This window comes from Ctenopharyngodon idella, chromosome 12, assembly GCF_019924925.1.
Source record: "Ctenopharyngodon idella isolate HZGC_01 chromosome 12, HZGC01, whole genome shotgun sequence".
NCBI classification, from domain to species: Eukaryota; Metazoa; Chordata; class Actinopteri; order Cypriniformes; family Xenocyprididae; genus Ctenopharyngodon; species Ctenopharyngodon idella.
Window position 1 is genome coordinate 10,519,651 of NC_067231.1, and position 5,878 is coordinate 10,525,528.

The window sequence follows — 5,878 nt, forward strand, 5'->3', positions numbered from 1 at the left end:
TTGCTTACTTTCATCATTTTAATAATTATAAAAATATTAAACTGTGAAATACTAACCGACAGAAATTGCATCATGGTTTATATGATGTTTTATATTATTTAAGCACCTGTAAGCTTATCAGTTTGACAGAATTTTCTACTTCAATGTGCCATAAGAAGTCAAACTATATATTATTCTTTTTTTATCATAGCATTTATGAAAAATAGCAACCCACACATATAGAAACAATAGCTACAACATGTCAGTTGTAATATAAATCTATAGTGAAAATATATTACCTTAATAGATTATAAATTCTACAAGTTATCCAAATTGACCACAATTAATACAATGAAACATGATAAATTCTAGTAGCCTAAGAGTGGGTTATGAATAGTTTAAAAAGCTTCCTAATAAATGTTGGCGCAAGATGATGTTTTCCTCTTTTCATCAGTCTTTTGTTCATTTTATTCATCAGTCTAACGTTAGATCATGTCTGACTTTCTCTATAGCGTTTTAAAGTGTTTAACTTTCAAAGGGATCACGCATTTTATCATCAGAGTCACGATAGGAATGGCTCATGGAAATCTTATCACACTTTTGGAGCGTGATAAGATTCAGATGAGGCCTATATGGTGATTCGCGCGTCACTTACACATTAAATAAACCGGGCTTCAGTTGTGCTGATGGTCTTTTCAGTTCGTACGGGAACTTTGCACTTATAAAAGCTCCGAAAGCATAATGTATATAATTAATTAATAGTCTTATTCGCTCACCACCATATTTCTCAGAGAATTGCACCGATCGGCTTTGATCCGAGTTCTCTCACTGCAGCGCGAGCACGCACAGTCAGGCCTGTTTTTTTTTATTTGATGATGGGTGGGAAAAGGTAGAATGATAGAAGTGCTAATGCGCCAATTACAACAAAGAATCCAGAGTTTACGCAACCGCATTGGACATACAGTTAAAGGGGAAGCTAACATGACAATATGAACTTTCGACGCAAAAAATACAAGTGGGTATACGCAAATTCTGATCCTTAGAAGTCGTAATACGCAAACAGCCCTGGGCAAAAAGTAAGTATATGGCGTATACGTGCCTATGGCCCCGACTACACCACTGGTGTACTCATTTTTGCATCACCCTAATTTGAGTAAAACTGAAAATTTTGTTCTCTGTTATATTATTAACCTTACTTTCATGTTATAAGTTAAACAGATGTTATATGAAACATAGTCTTGTCAACATTTTGGAAATTGTTTTTGTGTTCATTGAGATATTGTTTAAAACTATATATATATATATATATATATATATATATATATATATATATAATATATATATGTGTGATCGTGTCAGCTATTCTGGATAAAATGAGAATCATAATTTTTTGGTTTCAAATAGAGATCACGATTCTCCCACGATTCTGAATGAACAACTAAAAAAAAATAACATGCAATTTACTAGACCAAAATATTAATTGCTGGACTCTAATTGCAGGAAAAATGTTTCATTAATTTGAATGAATTATTTAAAAAAAAAATGGTTTTGACTGAATTCAGTGACCCATTAATAAATGCTTGTTTCATTACTGGATGAATCAGTGTTTTTGAATGAATCTTTTGAATGAATGATTCAATGACAATAAATTTAAGTCACTTGTTGCCACCTATTGGCGTAATGATGTAATTGATACAACCGTTATTTGATTATTAGATTTTATTATCTGTATTTATCTGTGACTACTTTGTCAACATAAGCTTTCAGGACCGCAAGAAATCAAACGAGAGAGAAAATGAAAGTCTTGAGGTTTAATTGTACATTAAAGTACTATATATAATACTGAAAATATTGCATAATGTCCGATGTTTTCGGAGAATATTTGTTTATTCCTGATGTTTCTTCTCAATTGTTGGGTCTGATTAGGTTGTGCTGTTACAATTTAAGGAGAATACAAGTATCATTTACATGTATGAGATCTATTCAGCTGTCAAAAAACTCCAGCCAGGTAATCAAGGTTGGCAACTAGGGGTGTAATGATTCACTCGTTTTTTAGATGCATCGATTACAAATCCTGACAATGCATATGCATCGATCTTGAAACATGTTCACAATTGTGAATCGTTAATTTAGGCCGATAATCGATGTAAAATGCTAAGAATCAGATTAATCATGATTCTATAGCAATTCAGTGCTTTAAAACATAGAAACATTAAATTACTTTGTGCGCGAATTGATGGAAACGTTGTGCGTGGTCATTTCCGCCCTCACAGCTCTCCTTCACAGATACGCGCGGCTGCACTCTTTACCGGCTCTCTCTGGATTAGCCCACATCCATAGCCCACATCCATAGCCCACGTTTGAGCTCTCCTCAGGACGGCCACTGCTATTCACATGAGCAGATGACGGCTCTCTATTAAGACAGCAATAGTTCTGAGTCAAACTTCTCAGGCCATTGATAAAGCTGCCAAGTCATTAAGTGGTCACTACTGTTGAAATAAAACGCTTTTATTGTGTGGAAATGTCGCCGTTATTTTCGATAAGATAAAATACTAAAGTTTTAAGGAAATGGGTCATTGACATTACCTGAGAAATTTCAAGGTGCGGATTTATTGCATGGACGGAGCAAACACATAATGTAAGTGTCTAAATGCATATGCACAGTTCAATGAATGATAAATGAAATTATGAACTTAATGTCGTTAAACTGAATGTACGAACGAAACTGCTGATATAACTACAACATTAACAACACTGACATAAGAGTGCGTGGTTTTTCAATCAGATGCGCGTTAAAGTTGCGTTTGTTACTATAGCAACAGTAGAAATCCAACGTGCTTTCAGAATCATCGTAAGGAAAATGCTCCGTATGAAGAGAACAAAAAGGACTTTTCTTACTATTCCGTGAAGAAAAGTTAGTTTAGGATTAGTTGGGAAAGAGCATGATATTATAGGGTAGTTTCTCCATGTAAGCATTAGTATGTTTAAAGTCGGCATGAAATCAAAATTGACAACTCATTTTTTTTATGGAATATTGTAGTATTTATTACCAATTTATCCGTGCACTTCATTATTTTCTTTAAAATTCATGTGCCCTCATAATCTATAATCAAAAACATTAACCTGCCCTCCCACTCAAAACGACTCATCGTCTCTTCCTGTCACATGCTATGACGTGAGGGCGGAGCTTTCTGGAACCGCCAGCAGATCCAGTGACGTAAGGGGAAAATGCTGTCGCTGGGGCTGATGCCAGTTATTGGGGTGTACAGTACCCTCAAACATTGAAAGGAACCTGATGGAGGACACGCTTAGTCAGTCAGGCTGCGTGTCTACTGGAGCAGAGCAAGCGACCGGAGTGTTTTTTAAGATTCATTCCTATAAAAAGTTGAGCGTCACGCAACCCGCGAACATGAGGCTCAACTTCCATAGGAATGAACCGAAAACGCTCGCTCCGTCCCAACGGACACGCTCAGTCAGTCAGTCTCTTGCGCGCGCTCTCTCTCACTGTTAAGTGCCATTGACCGTCCTCGTCCTTCCTTAATAAATAAAGTTCTTACAGTAATGTGAGGGTGCTCGCAGTGAGTCCGGTGGAGATAAATCCCCCACAACTGACTGCAAACGGGCATTCAGATCTGCCTCCATTTTGTTAGCAACGCCCAACTTGCAACGATCCAATCAATTCCCGACGGACGAAATCAAGTCCTGCCCTCTCATTTCAGATGCCGTTTCACTCGGATAGACGTCACAGTAGAGAAGAAAAGACAATCACAACTTTCGCTTCATGCCGACTTTAATGTACCTGGAACACTTTAATAAGGTTGTGTAGCCTTTAACACTATCCTCCACTAGATAACTATATATGAACTAGGCCTAACAATACTTTTAAAGCCCTTTTAAAGTTTTGGCTTATGTAAATTTCCACAAATGCCAATTTTTATAGGCTATTAAAATAAAGTTATGTAGCATCATTAAGAACTAACATGAACTAACATTAACAATGGACAAGTTTTTTTTGTTTTTTGTTTGTTTGTTTGTTTTTTGCCCTTACTCTCTGACCTCCTGAAGGCTGCTGTGTAATTCTTAACCTGACTAAGACACATTGAGGGGAAGCATTTCAATAACTCTATGAATGCATATTAAAATGCAGAATCAAACTGTTACCACTTTGTGGGAACAGTTTGGGGATGACCCCTTCCTGTTCCAACATGACTGCACACTAGTGCACAAAGTCCTGACCTCAACCCGATAGAACACCTTTGAGATGAATTAGAGCAGAGACTGCGAGCCAGGCCTTCTCGCCAAAATCACTGCCTGACCTCACAAATGCGCTTCTAGAAGAATGGTCAAAAATTCCCATAAACACACTCTTAAACCTTGTGGAGAGCCTTCCCAGAAGAGTTGAGGCTGTTATAGCTGAAAAGGGTGGGCCAACTCCATATTAAACCCTACGGATTAAGAATGGGATGCCATTAAAGTTCATGTGCACGTAAAGGCAGGCGTCCCAAAACTTTTGGCAATATAGTGTACATTACTATACAAAATGCACAAGTGTATACAGAACATGTGTAAAATTCATACATGTTTTAAATGAAACAATGATCCTGTTACAGTACAAAGTAACGAAACAGTGACATTATTTGTTAATGGAGTACAATATCTGTCTTTTCAGGGATAGTCCACCTAAAAAAATTAAATTCTCTCACCATTTACTCACCTTCATGCCATCCCAGATGTATATGACTTTCTTCACATAAACATAAACAAAGATTTTTAAGAAAAATCTCTGTGAGTCCATATAATACAAGTGGAGTGTAACCCATGCACGTATGAAAGCGATTGTTAATAGTTAAAAATACTAATAATTTAAATTGTTTCTTATATATTTACCTTCAGAAGACATTGATCCACCAACTGGGGTTGCATGGATTACCATCACGGTTGCTGTGTGTTTTTTTTTTATTTTATTTTTTTTTATATAAAGTGTCTTTAGAACTCCAAGAGATGTATTATATTCCTAAAATTCATGCTTATCTGTAGAAACAAAGTAATATGCATCTGGGTTGGCATGAGGGTGAGTAAAATATGTGAGAATTTTTATTTTTGGGTGAACTATCCCCATAACATTCATATGTTGTTGGTATGTTAATCCAAGATCAGCATAGACTAATAAGAGTAAAGTGCAACCTCTTGTGTATTTGTGAACTGTTTGTTTTAATCTAGAGCTCCAAATAAATTAAAATATTTGCATAATATCAGGTGTCCGAAGATCAAGATCCCAGTCATGTGATGTGTCTGAACTAAATAAGATTCTTGTCTGATGAGGACAGTGGATCTCTGGTACTACCACTGCATCCTCTGGGTCAGCATCAGTATTTTGTTTATGGAAAAGTTGCTCCACTCCCTGGAATATGAGAATATGAGAATAAAAATGAGAAAGGACATGCATTATAACCTAACAATACAAACTGCTTTGAACTCCCACATCACAAATTGCAGACTATTAAAAATATTTTTTTTTTTTCAAACAAATTATAAAATTATACAACAAATTGTAATTGTTAGCGAATTTGTTGAGATCAGCAGTCTGTTAAATTCATTTTACAAAAATAATAAACACAAAAAGGACTGTTTGAGTTGAGTGTGTGTGTGTGTATATATATATATATATATATATATATATATATATATATATATATATAATATATAATATCACAGTCAAGCCCGAAATTATTCATACCCCTGGCAAATTCTGACTTAAAGTTACTTTTATTCAACCAGCAAGTTTTTTCTTGATTAGAAATGACACAGGCATCTCCCAGAAGATAAGACGATGTACAAGAGGCATCATTGTGGAAAAAAATATTACTCATCTTTTATTTACATTTGAACAAAAAGTGGA

The 5,878-nt window shown here is 35.6% G+C and overlaps 1 protein-coding gene across 1 annotated transcript in view; it reads left to right on the forward strand.

Annotated features, from left to right (window-relative positions):
- LOC127523968 (60S ribosomal protein L19-like) overlaps positions 1 to 5,878 on the forward strand; it is a 57,328-nt gene that overhangs the window by 15,851 nt on the left and 35,599 nt on the right. The window lies entirely within an intron of this gene.